At 37.5% G+C, this 22,023-nt stretch overlaps 1 long non-coding RNA gene across 1 annotated transcript in view; it reads left to right on the top strand.

Annotated features, from left to right (window-relative positions):
- The first annotated feature begins 1,415 nt into the window (after positions 1 to 1,415).
- Positions 1,416 to 22,023, top strand: part of LOC118009833 — a 31,579-nt gene continuing 10,971 nt past the window's right edge. Inside the window, exons 1-2 of the long non-coding RNA XR_004679040.1 lie at positions 1,416 to 2,528; positions 13,738 to 13,840. This is a non-coding gene — a long non-coding RNA (uncharacterized LOC118009833). The remainder of the gene's footprint in view (positions 2,529 to 13,737; positions 13,841 to 22,023) is intronic.

The raw sequence follows: 22,023 nt of genomic DNA, 5'->3' as shown, positions 1-22,023 counted from the left end.
GAGCCGAAGGCAGTCGCTTAACCAACTGAGCCACCCAGGTGCCCGACTTTATTCATTCTTGATACACATTTCTCCTCAGGAAAGCAGCATAGAAATTTTAATTTTTGTTCTTGAAATGTCAATTTTTCAAAGTTGCCAAAACTGAATGGAAGCTCTGTGGCGACACTAACATGACTGTAGTGGTTGTTACCTCTGGGGGTGGCCCTCTTCTCTTCGTGCCCAGCCTGGGTTTACTGGGTGTCTCTGGTACTTGCTCTCAGCTTTGTCTTTGGATGACTATGCCCCAGCTCCAGAGTAGGGCCTATGGCTCAGGCCTCAACTAAGCAGCATGATCCAGTCTCATCTATTGTATATTCAGGGATGTGTATGACTTGATTAATGCCAGTGAGACACAAAAAGAGATTGACAGGGAGTCTCCAGAACACGGAAGCTTCTGAATATGGAAGAGAAAGCATGTAACCTTGGCGGCCATCTTGCCACCTTGACAGCAACCAGCCTTATCATATGGCAGATGCTGCGGAAGGCAGAGGTGGAAAGAAACAGTGTCCCCAGTGATTTCAGTGGGTTGTTGAATCAAACCACCCCTGAAGCTGGCTTTGCCTTCAGCTTTTCCAGTTATGTAAGGCAACAATCCCTTTTTATTATTTAAGTCGCTTGGAGCAAGGCATTCTGTTACATGGGCCCAAAAGCATCCTGAGTGACACAGGTAAGGACCATGTTTATCTTTTTCACCACTGCATCTCCAAGACCTGACACAGTATGTAATGCAAAACAGACAAAACTAAGATATATTTTTGAGTGAATAAGCAAACTTCAATTGCACACTCTTGTTTTCCTAGCAGACTGAATAATCACAGCACATTCAAGAAACTGTCATGGTTTGTTAGAGAACACGGCTCATATCGTTCAGTATGCTAGGCTACACATCCATGTGTTGAATCTATACTGTATTCCAAGTGCTGTGTTAGTTTCTGGGGATATGGAAATTTTTAATAGGGAAGATGAAATGAATTAATGTTTCCTGACTCCCTGAAATTGTCCGGGCACTGGGCAGAGTGCATTTACATAGATTTCTTTCAATTAACCCTCACATAAGCCTTATGAGATATATACCATTGTTCTTATCTTTTTAAACAAACAAAATGATCTTGCCGTGAGTAAGTGATTTGACGAAAATCATATAGCTAACATGGGGGAAATTGACATTCAAACTCAGGTTTCACGCTTCCTCCTACGCCACAGTTTGGTGCCTGAGCCCAAGAGCCTCAGAGCCTTTCCACCCTGGCTGGAGGCCTGGAGGGAACAGGGCCGTGGCAGAAAAGTCTGAAGTTTCACAGTTGATCCTCTGCAGAGGGAACTCAGTAACTCATTGTTCCAAGGTCATCGAAGGGAAAAATAGAAGCCTTTGCCTCAGAGAAATAGTCATGTTTGTTACTCACAATGGTTTTTGTCTTATTTTAAAATTTAATTGGAGTTCGTTTTTAGCTTCTGTGACTGCCAAATGACCAAGAGGTCAGTTGCCCTGCTGTGGGGTTTTTAGCCAATTCATGAGGGCTATTTTACTTGACAAGGGTCCTGTTTTAATGGGAAGGGTTGTCACATCCTATTCATGTCCTGTTTTTGATTGCACTGCAGCCAATTTGGTTAAACTATTCCCCTGCCCTCAATACTGTCCCTTCCCAGATTTTTCTTTTAGCTGCCCCACTTTGATATGCAGGGAGAACTGGTCCTGGTCAAGCTGTTTCCTGCTTTTTTGGATTTCCCCCAACACTTGAGTGTGCTCTTCGGTGTCCAGCAGTGTGGAGCGTGCCAGACTCCACGGCAGCTGTGCAGCCAGCTGCTTTGGGATTGCAGGCAATATGGGTGAAGACCTTATCAGTCCTAGCTTCCCAGCCGTCACCATCAAACCCCCTCCCCCGTTCAACAAGACCATTATGTGCTGTGCTGCTCTACTTAGCAGTAGCTTTAATTTCTTCTCAGCAGCAGATGCCATTGTTCTATGACAGACAAATGTCTTGAAACGAGTCTCTGGGCAGCCCTGCTCTTGAGTGCAGAGGCACATCAGCTTGGCGTTCCTTCTCGGGGGGGTGGGAGCCCAAGCTCGATGACTTCACTAACACCAAGAGACAACCACAGAGCATGGGACATCAGAAGTCAGACGAAGACATGGACAAAGGAGAAGGATGAATGGGAGAGGCGATGTGAAGAAAGGAAGGAGAGAAAGAGGGAAGGAAAGGAAGGCATGCGGCTTGTTGAGGTGTAGGAGGAGCATGATCTTGAGGCAAGCGGTCTCTTATCCTCCCTCTCAATGCCATCAGTCAGGGCCTTTTTCACTCAGTTTTCCTGGCTGAACCCATTTCCTGATCTATCGCAGGCCTTGACGTACAATAGACATCTCATGATGATTGCAGCTGATGTCTGGAATTAGTCTCAGTTTGGTGGCACCATGTTCCTACGATGAGCCCGGGGATATAGCCTGATACCTTTTGATCTGCAACTTCCCCCATAGCCTCAGCAAGCTGACCCAGGTAATATGAACAGGTTTCTGCATGCTGTCCCTCTTCTGTCTTCAGCCGCTTAATGGGACTGGTGTCCTATGCAGATTTCCAGGCCAGTGGTGCCCACAGAACTGCCACAGAACTTCGTGTGAATCAGGCTCCTTGGGGTTGTGCATGCACAACCTTCTGTGTATGACCTGTGAGAGTCCTGTTTCCATACCCCAGCACCCTTATGGTGGGTGGAGGGGTTGGTCTCTTAATCCTAGGTCTTGGCTAACTTCTTCCCTCAACAAACCATTATGTCTGCCTCATCTTATTCAAAAAAGTGTTTACATGGTGCACATCTTGGATATTGGGTTTGGACTGAATCATCAGGCAAAATCCTCTAATACCGCTGCTTCCCACACCTCAACTTCCCGTCAGGAAAAGGTTTATACAATAGCTGAGTCAGTTCTCCTCCTGGTCTGGCCCACATCCAATCCCTGAGTCTCTCCTGTCCCACAGCTGGGCCCCGGAGTCTCAGTGGGACTGAGAGTCCAGCTGTCTGTGCTGTTCTTCCCGCCCATGGCCCCACAGAGGGCAGAATGATCTTTCAAAGCACTAACCTCTGCTGACGGCTCTCCTGCTTAAAACTCTTCAGTGTGTATCATATGACCTCACTGATATGAGGAATTCTTAATCGCAGGAAACAAACTGAGGGTTGCTGGAGTGGGGGGTGGGGTGGGAGGGATGGGGTGACTGGGTGATAGACACTGGGGAGGGTATGTGCTCTGGTAAGCGCTGTGAATTGTGCAAGACTGTTGAATCTCAGATCTGTACCTCTGAAACAAATAATGCAATATATGTTAAGAAAAAAAAAAAAAGAAGAAGAAGAAGATAGCAGGAGGGGAAGAATGAAGGGGGGGAAATCGGAGGGGTAGATGAACCATGAGAGATGATGAACTCTGAAAAACAAACTGAGGGTTCTAGGGGGGGGGGAGATGGGTTAGCCTGGTGATGGGTATTGAGGAGGGCACATTCTGCATGGAGCACTGGGTGTTATGCACAAACAATGAATCATGGAACACTACATCTAAAACTAATGATGTAATGTATGGGGATTAACATAAGAATAAAAAATTAAAAAAAAAAACAAAAAAACTCTTCAGTGGCTTCCTAATGCCCTCAGAAGAAGAATCAAAAAGGTGAAATCAGAGAAAATTTAAAAACTAATCCATTTTGATGAAAAGTCAATGTCCTATCACATAAAAATAACAAATCTCTGGCTAATTTAATTTAAAAAAATAAGAAAAGATAAATATAGAACTATTATAAAATATATTTACATAGATAATGTTTATATAAATATATACACACATATATACATATACAGTTTTATATATACATGCATAGTTATGTATACATAAAATATTTTCTATATATATATATATGATCTCAGTACTCAAATTAGACATCTTAATAAAATTTAACTATATTTAAGCCTTTTAATATGACTCAAGTATAGGAAGAAAATTGGAATAGACCAACACTGTGAAAGAAATTTTTGAAGTTTATGAAAGAATAACCTCTAGGAAAGCTATCAGTGGGCTTTATAAGACAGTTATTTTAAATGTTCAGGAAATAGACAGCCCCTACCATTACCTGTTACCATTTAAATAGTTCCTAAAGGGGAACCTGGGTGGCTCAATCAGTTAAGCATTTGTCTTCGGCTCAGGTCATGACCTTGAGGTCCTGGGAATGAGCCTCATGTTGGGCTCTCTGCTCAGCAGGGAGTCTGCTTCTCCCTCTCTGCTCCTCCCTGCTGCTCTGCTCTCCCCCATCCCACACTCAAATAAATAAATAATCATAAAAAAATTTGTAAAAAATGGTTCCTAAAGATTCAAAAGAAAAACTTTAAATTTCATTTTAGTATGATTCTGATATTAAAATCTGATGAAATAGTTTTAAATATAGAACACTTATGTTACTTATGTCACTTATGTAGATGCCAAATATACTAAAAAATAATAGCTTATTAAATTTCTCAGTATATTACAATATATTAACATATCAGGAAATCGATGTATTAGAAGAATAATATACTTTGTCAAGTAAGATTTAATATAAGAACATATGTTTATTTAAATATTAGAATACCTATGAACATAATTTTTTTTTTAAAGAAATTTATTTGACAGAGACAGCGAGAGAGGGAACACAAGAGGGGGGAGGGGAGAGGGAGAGGCAGGCTTCCCACAGAGCAGGGAGCCCGATGCGGGGCTCGATCCCAGGACCCTGGGATCATGACCTGAGCTAAAGGCAGACGCTTAACGACTGAGCCACCCAGGGGCCCCCCTGTGAACATAATTTATAATATTAGTAGATCAAAGGAAAAGTATGTACTTGATAGAGTTCAAATTTTATTCCAATTTTTTTTTAAATAGTAAAACAGGAGTAGCGAAATATATCCTGAATATGATAAAAAAAAAAAATCACAAAACAATAGCAAGCATCTCACCTCATAAGAATATTAATGGTATTTTTCCTAAGTCAGACATAAAACGAAGAAGGCTTCTTTTACTAGTACTATTATTATTATGAACATTTTACTCTCTGTTCTGAAAATTTTAATCACTGTAATAAGATAAATTGATTCTAGATTAAAAAAAAGGAGAGCTACACAACCACATATGTCAATTATTTCTCACTAAAACTGGGACAAGAAAGGGAGAGCAGATATCAGCAATTCTTGTAAAGAGCTTTCTAGACAGTAAGAAATCAGGCACTTTTATAACCTGGTAATAAGAATGTTTGTGATAAAGCATTTCAAAAGGATAATTTGGTAATGGGTATATCAAAAATCTTGAATATATATATATGAAATTTTTGGATCTCAGACAAGCAAAAATGGATATATGCTTACTTAATGCAGTGTTTTCAATACTTATATAGGCAGAAAGTGAGATGATGGAGATTTGTATGTGAAATATATATTATATAGATAGATCTACAGACAGAATAAGAGACAGCAACACGTTAATAGTGGCTCTGGGTAGTGGAATTGCTAAAGTAGGATTTTCAACAAGGTAAAATTCATGACTCATAAAATTATAAAATGAACACACGAACAACATTTTGTTCAATTTATGAAGTAATGAGAGAACCAGTAAGATATTAAGACTGGTTCAAAGAATGTTTAAGAAGAATGCTTAAGATATTTATAGGCAATTTAACAAAAAAATGTAGGATATAATCGCCTGGCTCGAGACAAAACTGGTTAATATTCTACAGCACAATATGGCCGGTGATGTTATCTTAGTCCTAAGGGACAGAAATTATTTGGATCTCTACTGGACAAAAATCTACAAGTTAGCTTGTGATTTCACTAAGACTGGGAACTTTAACCAAAGTAAACAGTGAGTTGAACTTTCCCTTGATCTATGCTGTCCAATATGGTGGCCACTAGTCACATGTGGCTTTTGAACACTTGAAATAAGCCAGCCCAAACTGAGATGTGCAGCAAGTACAAAATATATGCCAAGTTTCAAAGAGTTAGTACAATAAAGTAATATAAAATATTTCATTAATAATTTCTTATATGGATTACACATAAAATTGATAATATTTTGGATATATTTGGTAAAATAAATTATGTTATAAAAATAAATTTTACCTGTTTGTTTTTAGTTTTTTAATATGGCTACTAGAAATTGAAATTATATAGTGCTTCACATTATATTTTTATTAGTTCTAGAGAATCTTTGGGTGGGCCATTGCCCTCATCTGATGTGCCACCCATATTTATGTCTCATTTCCAAATTTTGAATAATTTCTATTAGTAGAAAAGGAGGTCATTTAATTTTTCTTCATTTTTTTGGTAATTTTACAAACTATCTAAAATAGATAAACATTGATTTTATAATATGAGAAAAGATTGTTTTTTTATATCCCTTTGAATATAAGGTGTAAAACACCTAGGTCAGGTTGGAAAATAAAAAGCACACAGAGCAGGATTTTGAATAGGGCTCTAATGGCATGCTCAGCTATGTTAGCTCTAAAGTCCTCCTGTGAGTTATTTTCACTAATGATTTTAAGCAGCCAAGCATCTCTTAAAGTCTATTTCAGAGAAAATGAGAGCGGCCCCAGGCGTAAGCTAAAGCCTCATGTGGATGAGAAGGCGCCTCACTGTACATTTCTCTGAGTAACACACTTTCTCGAGTAGCTATCAAGCCAGATGGCACAGGACTAATTGCACAGATAATTCAGGTGCTGGTGTAAGTTTGAGTTGCAGAGTTTGGCTGGTGGAAGAGCAGGGGAGAGCAAGGTGTATTACACTTGGTTCCTAGAAAGTTCGGATTGGAGGCTACTGGACAGTGGAAGATGGCCACAACCTTAGAGAGTGAGAGGTCCCAAGGATCCTCAGCTCCTCAGGCTACTCTATCTTTATCCTGTTTGCTAGTCTGCATATGGCAGCCCTTATAGGTACTAGTCAATGTCAACGGGTAACTCCTAGCCCTGAGGCAGACTCTTTAATTAGCTCTCATTTTGTTGGTGTTTTATAGTATCTTCCTATCTTTGGGTAAAATTTAGGGACAGAAAAGCCAAGGCACTGGGATTTGTGTTCTAGTCTACTATTATACCCCCCAGGGTCAACAGTATAAACCTCTAAATACATGATGATGATTATACATTTAGAAATCAAGGTGACTTGCAATCTTGAATCTGATACCGTAAGTTTTCCAAACTATAAACATTTTCTCTGAAGTATATAAAATAAAAATTACTAATAGTATTCTTAATCCCTTGGGTATTGGAGGAGAGTGTCATTCATATAGAAAAATATCATTTATTATAAAACTGAGGTGGCAGTCTGCTTTAAAAATAACAAAAAGAGGGGTGCCTGGGTGGCTCAGTTGGTTAAACATCCAACTCTTGATTTTAGCTCAGGTCATGATCTCAGGATCGTGAGATCGAGCCCTGAGTGGAGCTCCATGATCAGCATGGAGTTTGTTTGAGATTCTCTCTCTCCCTCTCTTTCTGCCCCTCCCCCCACTAACACACACACTCTCTCTCTCTCAATAAAGAAATAAATCTTAAAAAATAACAAAAATAATACATTATATCTTCCTCTTTTTTAAAAAAAAGGAGTGAAATTTTTTCAGTTAAACATAATGGCAGAAGAGAAATCTCTTCTTTGAATTTGAATTTTGAATTTTAATCAATTGCCCAGATTTTCAAGTTCACTTCACAAGATGTAGACCAGTCGAAGTAGAGACTACTTCACAGGGGCTGGTTCACTAAAGCAAGCTAAAAGGATAGTGTCCTTTCTGCATACACCTTTGTTTTTAGGGACAAAATAAAGCAGATAAGGCAGCAGTTTCTGGGATGAGCTCTGCTTCATGTAGCCTGGTAGAACCTACTTTGCTTACCCCTATTTCCAGACATCCACTGGCATAATTCCATTTTCTAGTATGCCCCTCCATGTCCCCTAACCTCTTACCTAACCCCTGTCTTCCAGTCTTCTAATACAATGGTCCTCAAAATAAGGTCCAAAGACTCTTATGGTTCCCGTGATCCTTTCAAGGTCATCTGAGAGGTCAAAACTATTTTTATAATAATGCTAAGATCTTATTTACATTTTGCACTGTGTTAAAATTTTCACTGATGGTGCAAAAGCAATGGTGGGTAAAACTGCCTAGCGTTAATCAGGACCGTGGTCCCGAACCGTACTATTTGCATTGTCTCACCATTGTGTATTGTTTCACTTAAGGAATGCCCTGAGTGAAATGGTAAACATTATTAATTTGATTAATTTTGACACTTAAGTACATTTCTTTCTTTTTATTATTCTATGTAAAGAAATAGGAAGTACATGAAAAGGTCTTCTGCTTGAGGAAAACCCCTTGTGCAATGAAGTTCTGGTACTGTTACATTAAAATCCATTAGTCTGCTTTGAATGGATCTTTCACCTATGTTCTGGTTGTAGCAGCATGCATTGGTCACCTGGAAAATATTCATTCACTTAGTTATCCAGGTCTCCCAAATGTTTACTCATTAGATAATTCACAAATTTAAGAAATGACCACTTAGAGAATTTTATAGGGGAAAGAACAAAAGAGAATATCCACAGTTATCCGAAAAGAGTATTAAAATACTCCTACCTTTCCAAGCTACACATTTGTAGGAAGCCAGATTTTCTTCATATACTTCAACCAAAATAACATAGTATAATAGATTGAACGTTGAAACACATATGAAAATCCAGCTCTTTTATTATTAGACACTAAACAGATAAGCAAAACATTAAATAAAGGTCTCTGTTTCTCAATAATTTTTAAGACTGTGAAGGGGTTCTGAGACCAAAAAGTTTGAAAACTTATGATCATATCCATCTTGTCTCATCCTGGAAGCTTCTGTTCTTCTCCAGTACACATTGTTCACTCCTCCTCTGATATCTTCTAACATGATCCTCAAACTTTAATATGCATGCAGATCACCTGGGGAAAGTGCCCAATAAAACTCAGATGCTGATGTGTCTGGAGTGGGCGTGAGCTCGGGTCCCAGAATATGCCAGTGTTTCTTATGCATACAGTGCACCCTTAAGCAGCAAGAGTCTAACTCATACTAGCTGTGCTAATCACATGATCCTCATCACTTGCTGCGTGACATCTGAGTTTTTGGCTCATTTCCAATATTATTATTATTACCATCATTTTTATTATTGTTTGTGCATATTTTATCAACTCAGTGCTGGACACTAAGTTGTAAAGCTAAGAACTTTACATGTATTATCTCATTTAATGCTCGCAGCATTCTTATGAGGTAGATTCCATTACTGTTCCTAACCCACAGTTGAGAAGACTGAGGGTAAGTCATTTGCCAAGATCATGAACAACTAGGAAGAGCCAGGATTTGGTGTCACATCCATTTGACTCCATGGCCAGTGCTACTAATTACTGTCTTATATGGACTTATATCATTGTAATTCTCATAATATAATTTGTTTTCACTTGTATGTGCTTTGTCTTTCTATTTAAATTATATGTTACTTAAAACTCAGGGGTTATCTCACTCCCCTCTACATTTTGCCCACCACTCTTTTCAGAAATCTATAGTGACCCAATACGTATTATATTTGTGGAATAAATGATCAACACTATTACAAAAAAACCCCGGCCCAAGTGGAGTCACTTATGTTAAGGCCCCACATCAGCAAACCCAAACTTAACATCTAACTGTAGTCTCAACCCCCACAGGATTGTAACCTTTAAGCAGCCAGCCTGGAATTTCCTGGTCAGCACTAGGAAATTTACTGACAGACACTTTTCATTCTCCTTAGGAGGGCCACCTTGCCTAAAACAATGCATTCTTTGCTGATCATTTCCATTTTTTCACTCCCTCTCTGCCTTTAAAAACCTTTCCTTTTCTGCAGCTCAATGGAGCTTCTTCCTATTTGCTAAATGGGATACTGCCTAATTCGTGAAACGATTAATAAAGCCAGTTAGATCTTTAAAATTTACTCAGGTGAATTTTTGTTGTTTAACAACGTAAATGTGCACATGAGATAATAACAAGTAACTCTGAAAGCCCAAAGCTGCTGTCCTTCCCATACCTTCAGTAAGACATATACTGTGAATTCTTTTCATACCTGGTAGTGAGGCTGGGCCTGGACTGATGAATTTCTGTTCTTTATCTCTAGTTCTGACCAAAACATAGTCCATGATGTCTTACAAATGTATTTTCTGTGGTCCCAGCATCGTTAGGTCTTTACCTCTTTTTCTTGTTCATCAACTAGCAAATATTTAAAAATCAAGGAATTTCACAAAAAAACCCAGAATCCACTTCTCTGGCTGTAATGGAGCCTCCATTCCACATGAGCCTAATTGTATGAAAGGAAGTAGCAGCAGGGTTTACATTCTGCAGGTCAGCAGTGGAGGGTCCAGCATCCCCAATCTTGCCCCATCGCTCGGGTTCTTACCCGCTACCTTCAGTCATTTTCCTGTGTGTCTCCAATTTTAAGATACTGGTATGCTTTTATTTATTTTTTGTATTTTTTTAAGATTTATTTATTTGAGAGAGAGAGAGCACAAGCAGGAGGAGGGGCAGAGGGAAAGAGAGAAGCAGGCTCCCTGCCGAGCAGGGATCCTGAGGCGGGGCCAATCCCAGGACCCTGGCATCATGACCCGAGTCCAAGGCAGAAGCTTAACTGACTGAGCCACCCAGGTGCCCCATGTATGCTTTTAGAAATGACATTCTGTTACCACCAAACAAGATGTATGTCAAAGAAGTGTGTTAAATTACAGACAATTCTACAACATAATTGTTGATAACTTTGTCTTAAATATCAGCTTAAATCTTTTCTTGATATAATTTCATAATTGTCATGTTTTTGGAAGGCCCTGCTGAGGATGTCCTAGCTAGCCAGTTCTCTTGGAGGTTTTGGGTTGGGAGAGGGGGAGAAAGAAAGGAGGAAGCAAATTCCCACCAGGAAGAGGTGAAAACAAGGTGCTAAATTCTGGAAACAGCATGGGATGCCAATGAGACCTGAAGGAAGGAGGATAAAGTATTCAAAATTGGGTAATTTTGAAAGTTATCCATTCTTTTTTTTTCTTAAAGTTCAAATCATAATTTAAAGACTCTAAAAGGGCATTTGTTTGAAAGCTCAGGGTCAATTTTCTCTGAAAAGCTTCATCAAGAAGGCCAACTGCACTCTTAAGAGAGAAGAAAATAGCTACAATTAGCATTTGTATGGGCCTTTTAAAGTTTATAGAGCTCCTTTGCTTACATTAACTCAATTGATCTTCCCTGCAATCTAGTGAGGTAGGGATTATTACCTTCCTATTAAAGATGAAGCTACCAAGTCTCAAAGCACCTTCCCAGGTGCTCAAGGTCACTTATCTAATAAGTAGGTAGAACAATGTACCCATATCCCATGCTCCCTTCCTTCTCTGCAGTAGCATTATAAAGGGCATAAGAACCCTATAAAAATATACAGTTAAGTTGCATATTGAACAATTCTTACTGAAAGTAAAAATTATAACTTTTGTCTCTGTACCTCTATAAACACAATTAGCAAATATTTGATTACTTTAACCTATTACATTTAACATGATTTTTTTGGTCACTACACTTACCTGTATTTAGAAAGGCTGCTTTCCATTCTCTGCCCTTCTTTGCCTTGAAGTTTAGTTTATTGCTTTTTAGGTGTTCATTGTTAGAGAGAAAAAAAAAAATTATTCTGAGTCTTGTTAAAAGAGTAAGGCAGACTTTATTCAGGACTATTGTGACAGGTACAGGGACCATTGCAATGGGGTTTTGCACTAAGGAGATTGGGCTCAACTCTGAATATAACAAGGAAAAGCGGAAATTTAAAGCCAAGGAGCAGAATTAGGCAGGGGGTTGGAGTATGTGGGAGGAGGTAGGGACTCTGGAGATGGAAAATTACTGAAGAGGGCAAGGTAATTCCTTACCAAACTATCCTAATAGGATTCTTGCTGAAGGCAGGCCAAAGTGATCAGACATCACTTGGCGGATGGAGAAGGATGAAACGTTTGGTCAGATTATCAAGAGTGATCAGATTGAGGATGGAAGAGTCTGGCTAAACCAGCATGACAGGATTCTTACTAAAACTGGGCTCTTGAGGATATACCCAAGCACAGGAACTAGTTGAAAAAAGAGCTCAGGTGAGACTGACCAGAGTTTGGTCAAGGACAGATACTTTGTCATCATATTTATCAAATGAATAGTATTTGAACGGAGCATCAATGGAAACCCTATTGCCTTCTGGTCTTCAGTCCTATTTCTAATGAGCGTGTGTGTGTGTGTCTGTGTGTGTGTCTGTGTGTGTCTGTGTGTCTGTGATTGTACATATATGCATATGTATTGGGAGACTGAAACCAAACACCAGGTTTTATAGACATTTATCCCTTTACCCTGATTAATATTTGGCCAATAGTTTTTGTTTTCCATGCTGTTGTCTTTAACCATAAAGGGAGAGAACTCGCTGAGATTTCTAATGTCCCAACTAGCATAAAACTCTTATGAGTCAAAATTTTGCCTTCATACTTTGTTTGCTATGACAGCAGTGGGGGCTTCACAAAGTGTGATGAGGATGGAACTTTGTCTCCCTACCCCTCCCACTCTATAAGTCTTCCATTTCTTGAAAAGCACAACTGACATTTATAAATCATTCATAAACTTACGTACAAACTGAATTTTAAGGCAGGTTCCTAGGTCCCCATTGTCAACTAAATTACCAACATTAAGGCTCTTCTATAGAAGTTCCGGGGTCACTATGTTCTGTAGTCCCCAAAAGGAAGCTCAGAGACATGTGACTGTGCATCTTTCCATAGCTGCCACCATGGATCCTAAGAACATCACTCTCCTTATGTGATTGTGTTGAGGACTTCTTCACAAAATCACGTTTGGATCTGAGAGTATCCCCAGATGTCCAGAGTTTGCCAAAATCGCAGTGTTTCTGTGTTGCTCTTTGGGCTAAAATTCTCATCCCTTTCCTCACGTTTCAATGATAAAATTGGGTACCATTTAGCAAATGTTTGCCATGTGCCAAACATTTTGCATATATTATCTCTAATCCTCATAAAACCCATGCAAGATAAAATTATCCCCAAGTTACTAATGTCAGAATTTGGATTCAGAAAAGATGGATAGTTAGACCACAACTGGGTTTGACTCCAGGTCTGTTCATTTCCAAATCATGTGTTTTTCTGACTATATCACGCAATCGCAGTGTTCTGGCCTTTTTCTGGCTACAATTAACATCTGGGGATCCAAAGCAATTCATCTCTAATATAAAACAGAGAACTCAGCAAATATCTCTTCTCTAGCATTGGGGCTTATCTATTCTGCTTACTGACTGTCCAGACTCAGACTTCACTGCCCCTCTCTGCCTCATCTGAAGGGGCTTAACCCTTTTGTGGCCAGGATGCTCAGGATCTCTCAGATTCCCCCACAAGAGCTGGAATTCACTTTAACTGTCATTGGTTCATCCTTAACTCATTTTGCATAATGATCATTAACCAGCAATAAAGCAGTAAAAGGAATTTCTTAGGAGACTCCAGTTGACTCATGTTTCATCTGACAGGTCTTCACATGGGAAGATTCCTATCCGTTTCCATGTAATTCAAGATTTTTGAACAGGAATAAACCCTAAAGATGATTTCTTCTATTCCTTCACTTTGGGGATGATTAAACCAAGGCTTAGTGCAGTGAGATGATTTTATTTACATGTTCCAAATAGATGGTGAAGGAGGACTGGATCGCAGGTTTCCTGACCCATCACACAGACCTTTACCACAACATCACACTGAAACTGGAAGACTCCCTTGCAACTCATAACCCAGGTGAGTCACTTTTGCCTCTCTCCAACTCCAGCTGAACCAACAGCCAATGTGACCATGAGATTTTTTCAATCTGAGAGGAAAGCCTGACAAATGATAAACCTTGATCTAGAGCCCATTGTCCTTGATCAAACTGAAAAGCACCCTGCTGTTAGACAACCTGGTTAGAAACCCAAACAACACAAGGCAGCCAGTCCTGTCAGCTAGAGACAAGCATCCTGCTGGCAAGCTAAATGCTATGAGGCAGTTACATTTTAACTTGTCTTAAAAACAAATGCTCTGAAGCCAAAAATTTATTGAACCACACAGAAAACAGTGCAGGGCTGTAGTCTACATATTTCCTTCTTTTGTCATTGGGAAATTTGAAGTTTTGAAGTTGAGGGAGAATAAGTGACTATAGCTGGGACCCCACGTGAAGGGAAAGTTGGATGGGAGAAGCTGCCCAGTGGCAGACTTGTTCTTCACTGGTCCCTGTGGACTTGGGTTGCACTCAGGTAGAACTCTTTAATTGGAGATGTTGGAGAAGTCACTTAACCAGCTTAGGACTTAACTTCCTCATTGATAAACTGAATGACTCAGGCCAAGTCATCACTGAGATCTTTTCAGTACTTCAAAAATAAACCAGAGAAATTTAAAATTTAACCATTATCTTCCAACTGTATTTCATCTTCGTTCCCACCTTGCATGCTCTTTGCCCCCTATAACCTCCAGTCTTTGTTCCCTTCTCATCATGTAAGGATGTATGTAATTCCTCTTCTAGCCTGACCAGCCTAAACTGCTCATCAGTATTCTCAGTGCCCTTACCCCCTTGTCCTTCTGCCCCACCAACTTTGTTAATTGCTATTATTTGACCAGCTCAGTCTTCTATTCCTGAGAGGCTAAGTGCTCATGGGGAAAAAAAAGATTTAGCTCTATAATTGGACCTATTCCAAATTTATGATTTTCTTCACAAGAAGATTCTCTGTGCTCTTCAGAAGTTCTCTTAATCATTTCTAGGTGGTTTCCTCTGACATTCCCTATAATAGTAACCCCATATATTTATTATTTTTATCAATATCTTGCTTCCACTCATGATTATAAATTAGATGGCATTTTCTCCAAGTACACGAGAAATTTTACTGCACAAAGTCAACAACTATGAATTAAACACTTAGTATTACCAGGTACTGTTCCAGGTAGCAAGGGTAAAATGAAATATTTGTGTTCTTAGATTCTAGTAGGAAGAATGGAAACAGACAAACAAATGAATAAATAAAACTACAAAGAAGTTTCATTGTCTTGGTTGAATTCTAAATTGCCCAAGTATAAGGCCTGGTTCCATGATGTTGAGCACAGAATAAATATTGGGAAACCATAAGCCAAGTAAAAGTTCCAAAGCTTGTTCAGGACTGGGGATTTTTGGAGTGTATTAAGTATTGTTAAGTGCTTTAGAGAAAATAAAGCAGGTAAGGGAGAATAGAAAGTGGTGGGAGGTGGTAAGGTATATACTGTATATGGGATCATGAGGAAAAGCTATATTTACAGGTGAATTTGAGGCAAATACTTGGAAGCAGTGAGGATATAAAGCATGTAGATACAAGAGAAAGAACATTTAGAGATAACTATAAGTAAACATGCTGAGAAATAAAGTTAGTGTGTTTGCAGAAGATCAAGAAGGCCAACACATCTGGTTTGAGGGAATGAGGGCTAGAATAAGATGTGAAGTCAGAGAAATAACAGCAGGTGAGATGATTCAGGACATTATAAGGGGCTTGAGAGGGACTTATACTTTTATACTGAGTAAGATAGGGAATCTCTAAAGAGTTTTGAAATAAAATAAATAAAAGGAATAATAAGAAAATAATACATTAATTTTATTTATTTTTTTAATATCCCGGAGTTCTGTTTCTCATTATTACAGGGTAATTGGCACCAAACCAGCCCTCCCACCATAAGTACTCTAAAAATTAACCAAATATATGGAACAGCTATTTTCAGATTTTAAACAACAGAGCATGGGACTGGGATCCTGGAAAGAAAAGAAAAGAATTAAGTGAGCCAAATAATTGTTCTGAATTTCTGCCCAGAGGTCCTTTCTCAATAGCAGCTCAGGACTTTGGAGTCCATACAAATTTGGATTCCATATAGGTCCATACTATCATACAGACTGTGATGGTCTTGTAGGATTAAGAACACATAAGTCAAAGTTTGGGATAGCTGAGGTAAATGGAATTTATAAGACAGATTACCAGAGAGGAGGGAACTTTGCAGAGAAGAACCTGAGGAAACTGATTCGGTGCTGCTTGACTCTTGGATGAATACTAAGCCTTATATGTGTAGGGCAAGATTTTATAGTATTGGGTAAACAGTGGGTATAGGGAAGCTATGAGCCAAGTAAGGATTCTAGGAGATGTTGGAGTAGAGAGATTTGCTGAATTACACAGGCACTTAGTAGATATTTGAGAAAGGTTGCACCCCTGGAATAAGGCTACTGTAGTCCAATAGGTGTTCTAGATTCTTCCGTACAAAGCTTTCACAAATTCAGTATAATCAAAATAATCCATAACAAAATCCAACACTCAACAAAGGAGGACAACAATATCTTAACACTCAACAACTGAGTATTTACAATGTCCAAAGAACAATTAACAATGCTAAGATCACATTCATTTCTATGGTTGAGTAATGTTCAGTTATATATATAATCTTCTTTATCCATTCATTTATGGAGGGACACTTGGGTTGCTTCCATATCTTGGCTATTGTAAATAATGCTTAAATAAACATGAGGTGCAAACAACATGGATGAACCCAGAGGGTATAACGCTACGTAAAATAAGTCAGACAGAGAAAGATAAATACCATAAGATTTCACTCACATGTAGAATTTAAGAAACAAAACAAATAAAGAAAAAAGAGACAAACAAAGAAACAGCAGTCTCTTAAATATAGATAACAAACTGGTAGTTGCCAGAGGGGAGGTGGTTGGGGAATGGGTGATGTAGATAAAGGGAACTGAGAGATGAGCACTGAGTACTGTACAGAGTTGTTGAATCAGGCAGAACAAAGAAGATAGAAGTTTACTGAAAACACTGCAAGGGAGCAGTGTGCAGGACAGAAAAGCAGAGACTAGGACAAGGTGAGGTTGAGGGGCCATAGTTATAGGGTGGAGTGAGGAGTTACGGTAATGTATGAAATTTTTCCTTTTTTGGTAATCTTAGGAAATGTGTCTAGTTGTAATTGGTCAATTATGACCTATGACTATTTCAAGGTGGGTCACTTAATGAACCTGTTTGCATTCAGCTTGGTAGTTGCTGTGGGTCCTTTTGCCTTACTCAAACTTCCATTACTCAAGCCTGTTGCCTAAAAGCAGCCTCTACAATATTCAAACTGCTAAAAACAAATAAAAAGCAGAAAATCTTAAAAACATCAGAGAAAAAGGATACACACGAAACAAGAATAAGAATATCCACCTACTTTTCAATAGAAAAAAATGCAAACAGAGAATGAGGTGCTATCATTAAAGGAGTGAAAGAATAATTTTTAAAAATCCATCAACCTGGAGTTCTGTAACTAGACAAAACAATCTTCCAAAATCAAAGTGAAGTTACAATTTCAGACAAAAGTTGAGAAAGTTTATCACTATAGACTTTCACTACAAGAAACATTAAAGGAAAATTTTCAATTGACAATGAATTTGACACCTATAGAACATTACCCACACAGGAATTGAACCACTACCTCAACTCATATACAAAAACTAACTCAAATGGATTAAAGCCTTAAGTGTAAGAGTTCAATCTATAAAATTCTTAGTAGAAAATTTAGGTGCAAATTTTCATGATCTTCAATTAGATAATGTCTTCCTAGGTATGATACTGAAAATACACATTAAAAAAGAGAAAAAAATAGATAAATTGAAATACATCAAATTTGTTTAAAAAAAATTTGTGCTTTAAAGAATACAATTAAGAAACTTAAAAGATAACCTAGGAAATGGAAGAAAATATTTCAAATCATATATTTGTTAAAAATCCCATATCCAAAATACCTAAGGAAATGTTACAGTTCATCAATAAAAAGAACACTAACCCAAATAAAAAATGGACAAATTATGTGAATAGACCTCCAAAAAAGACTTACAAATGACCAATAAGTATATGAAAAGATGCTCAGCATTAGTCATTAGGGAAATGCAAATCAAAACCCCAATGAGATACCACTTTATACCCGCTAGAATAATTAAAATTTAGAGAGATAGGCAGTAACGAGCACTGACAAAGATCTGAATTATTGGGAAGCCTCATAAACTGCTGGTTGGAAAGAAGGATGGTATAGCCACTTTGGAAAACAATCTGGAAATTCCTAAAAATGCTAAATATAGAATGACCATATTCATTCCACTGCTAGATATATGCCTAAGAGAAATGAAATCATATTTCCATACCAAAACTTGAACATGAATGTTTCTAACAGCATTACTCATAATAGACAAAAAGTAAAAATAACCCAAATATTCATCAGCTGATGAATGGATAACATATGGCATATCCATACAATGGAACATTATTTAGCTAATAAAAGGAATGAATATTTGTACATGCTACAACATGAATAAACCTTGTGAACTTTAAGCCAGTCACAAAAGACACATTTTTTAAGATTCCATTTACATTAAATATCCAGAATAGGCAAATCTATAGAGACAGAAAGTAAATTAGTGGTTGCCTAGGAATGGAGTTAGGAATGCAAGGATGGAAATTGACTGCTAACAGGTACAGACTTTCTTTTGGGGGTGAAGAAAAAGTTACAAAATTAGATTCTGGTGATTGTTGTACAACTCTGTGAATATGCCAAAAACCACTGAATTGTATACTTTATATGGATATATAGTATGATATGTGAATTATATCTCAATAAAGTGTTAAAAAAATTTGTGGATACCGCTAGAGCATGTTTAAAGAGAAACTTATAGTTTTAGATTCTTATATTATAAAAAGGGAATTTAAAGTCAATGACCTTAGAGTCCACCTAAAAAGCTAAGAAAAGAAGAGCAAATTAAACTGCAAACAAGTAAAAGGAAAGGAAATAATTAGGACTAGATCAAACATTAATAAAATAGAAAGTGGATAAAAATCAGAGAAAATTAATGAAACAAAAATTACTTTATTGAAATAATAATTAAATGGATAAATCCCTATTTAGAGTGATTAAGGAAAAAAGCAAGAAACAGTGAATTGCTAATATTAAAATGAAAGAGGGTACATAACTGAAAATCTTACACACATTAAACAATAATATGAAAATATAAACAACTTTATATAAATTTGACAACAGAAAGAGATATACACATTTCTTGAATGATACACAGGCACTTGTAAAATAAATAATCTGAATTGCACTGTATCTATTGAAGAAATTGAATTTATAATTACAAAATTTCTCATTGAGTACATTACAGATCCAGAGAACTAATTTCACTGGTGAGTTCTATGAAGTATCCCAATCTTACACAAACCCTTTAAAAAAAATAATAGAGGAAGGAACACTTTCCAACTAATTTTAAAAGGTCAGAACTTCTCTGATACCACATTCCAACAAAGACATTACAAGAAAAGAACACTATAGACTAATACTACTGATGAACACAACAAGTCAGAAGAATTAGTCACCAATCACATCAACATAATATGGGAAAAAAAATCATGTGATAATCTCAATGGATGCAAACAAAGCATTTGACATTACTATGGACAGAATTGTGTCTCCCCAAAATTCATCTGTTGAAGTTCTAATCCCCAATGTGACTATATTTGGAGATAGGACCTATAAGAAGGTAATTAAGGTTAAATAAGATCATAAGAATAGAGCCCCAATCCAATAGGATTAGTGTGTTTATATGAACAGACACCAGAGAGCTTGCTCTCTCTCTCTTCACCATGTGAGGACAAGAGAAAAGGTTGCCCTAAGCAAGCCAGGAAAAGAACTCTCCCCAGGAACTTAACCCTGCCAGACCTTGATCTGGGACATCTTGCCTCCAGAACTGTGAGAAAATTAAATTTCTGTTGTTTAAGCCACTCAGCCTATGGTATTTTGTTATGCAGCCAGGGTGACTACAACATTATTCAACATCACTTCATGATAAAAATTCTGAGTGAAGTATGAATAGAAGGAAACATCCTAAATTTAATAAAGAGTTTCTCTGAAAAAACTGCATCTCATCTTCACACTTAATGGTAAAATACAGAACCCTTTCATTCCTAAAATTGGTAATAATAGAAATTCACCCAATCTCCCCAATTCTATCCTTCATTATACTATAGATCTTAATCATTGCAATAAAATAAAAGAAAAAAAAAGGCATACATATTGGGAAAGAAAAGTTAAGACTTCCTATATTGGCAAGCATTAGGTTGCATACACAGAAAATCCTAAAATTCAGTTGTTCTAAAAACCCATTAGTGTTAATGAGTGAGTTAATCTAGGTCACAAGACAGAAAATCAGTAAAGTAAAACCAATTGTATATCTATGCACTAGCAACAGACAAATGGAAAGTAATTTTGAAATATCATTCATAAAAACATCAAAAACAACAAATGCTTAGAGGTAAATTTAATAAAACCTGTTTACTGAAAGCTACACTATAATACAATGTGAAGAGAAATAAATGACAACCTAAATAAATGGAGCGCTATCTATGTTAATAAGAAGACTATATTAGTAAGGTAACAATTCTCCCCCAAACTGCCTGTAGATTCAATACAGCTTTTGTGTGTTGTACAAATTGAAATTCCATTCCAAAAATATTTTTTTGAAAATGCAAAAGATGTAAAATGGGCAAAATCTTGGAAAAGAAGAATGTGGAATACATGAAGTACTTGATTTAAAGACTTCATGTAAAGCTACGGCTATTAAGATGTATACTGCTGATGTAAAGATAGATATGGATCAGTGAAACGGAGTAGTGAGCTGAGTTATATATCCGCATGTATATGGTCAATTAATTTTTGAGAAAAGCACAAAGGTAATTTAATAGATACTATTACATATTTCTCAGATTGGCCAAAACCCAGAACACTGGCAACACCAAATGCTGGTGAGAATGTGGGTGCAACAGGAATGCTCATTCATTGCTAATGAGAATGCAAAATAGTATAGCTATTTTGGAAGATAGTTGGGAGGTTCTTACAAAACTGAAACACTGTTACCACATGATCTGGCAGTTGTACTCCTTGGCATTTACTCAAAGGAGTTAAAAACTTACGTACATACAAAAACCTGCACATGGATGTTTATAGCATTTTTATTTATAACTGGCAAAATTTGGAAGCAACCAAGATGTCCTCCAGTAGGTGAGTGGATAAATAAACTGTAACCTCGAGACAATGGAATAGTATTCAGCACTAAAAAGAAATGAACTATCAAGCCATGAGAAGACACAGAAGGACTTTAACCACCCGTTACTAAGGGCAAGAAGCCAATCTGAAAAGGCTACATACTATATGATTCCAACTATATGATATTCTGGGAAAGGAAAGACTACAGACACAGAACAAAGACCAGTGGTTGCCAGGGGCTGGGGGAGGTACCCTCCTTGACTCCACATCCCCACCAGCATTTGGTGGTGTCAGCGTTTGGGATTTTGGCTGTTTTAATAGATATGCAGTAGTAGTTTTAATTTGCATTTCCCTGATGATATGAGCTGGGGCAACTTTTCATGACATTTTGTCACCTGTGTATCTTCTTCAGTGAGGTGTCTGTTAAAGTCTTTGGCCCATCTTTTAATCGGGTTTTGTTTTGTTTTCTAATTGTTGGGTTTTAAAAGTTCTTTATATATTTTGGATACAGTCCTTTATCAGATGTGTCTTTTGCAAATATTTTTTCCCTCAGTCCATGGCTTGTTTTCTCATTCTCTTGACATTGCCTTCACACAGTAGAAGTGTTTAATTTTAATGAAGTCTAGTGTATCGATTATTTTTTCATGGACGGTGCCTAGTGTCATGCCTATAAAGGCTCTGTCGTACCCAAGGTCATCTAGGTTTTCTCCTATGTCATCTTCTAGGAATTTTGTAGTTTTATGTTTTGTATTTAAGTCTGTGATCCATTTTGAGTTAAACAATGTCATTTTTATCAGTAAAAAAGTTGGAAAGAAATAACTTAGAAGTAATTAATACTTCTTGTGATTAGAAGTAGTATCTATATGTAA

Source organism: Mirounga leonina, unplaced genomic scaffold (assembly GCF_011800145.1).
Source record: "Mirounga leonina isolate KUSES-001 unplaced genomic scaffold, KU_Mleo_1.0 Mir_128, whole genome shotgun sequence".
Taxonomy (NCBI): Eukaryota; Metazoa; Chordata; class Mammalia; order Carnivora; family Phocidae; genus Mirounga; species Mirounga leonina.
Note: the sequence above shows the minus strand (reverse complement) of the source record. Positions and strands in the feature narration are given on the sequence as shown.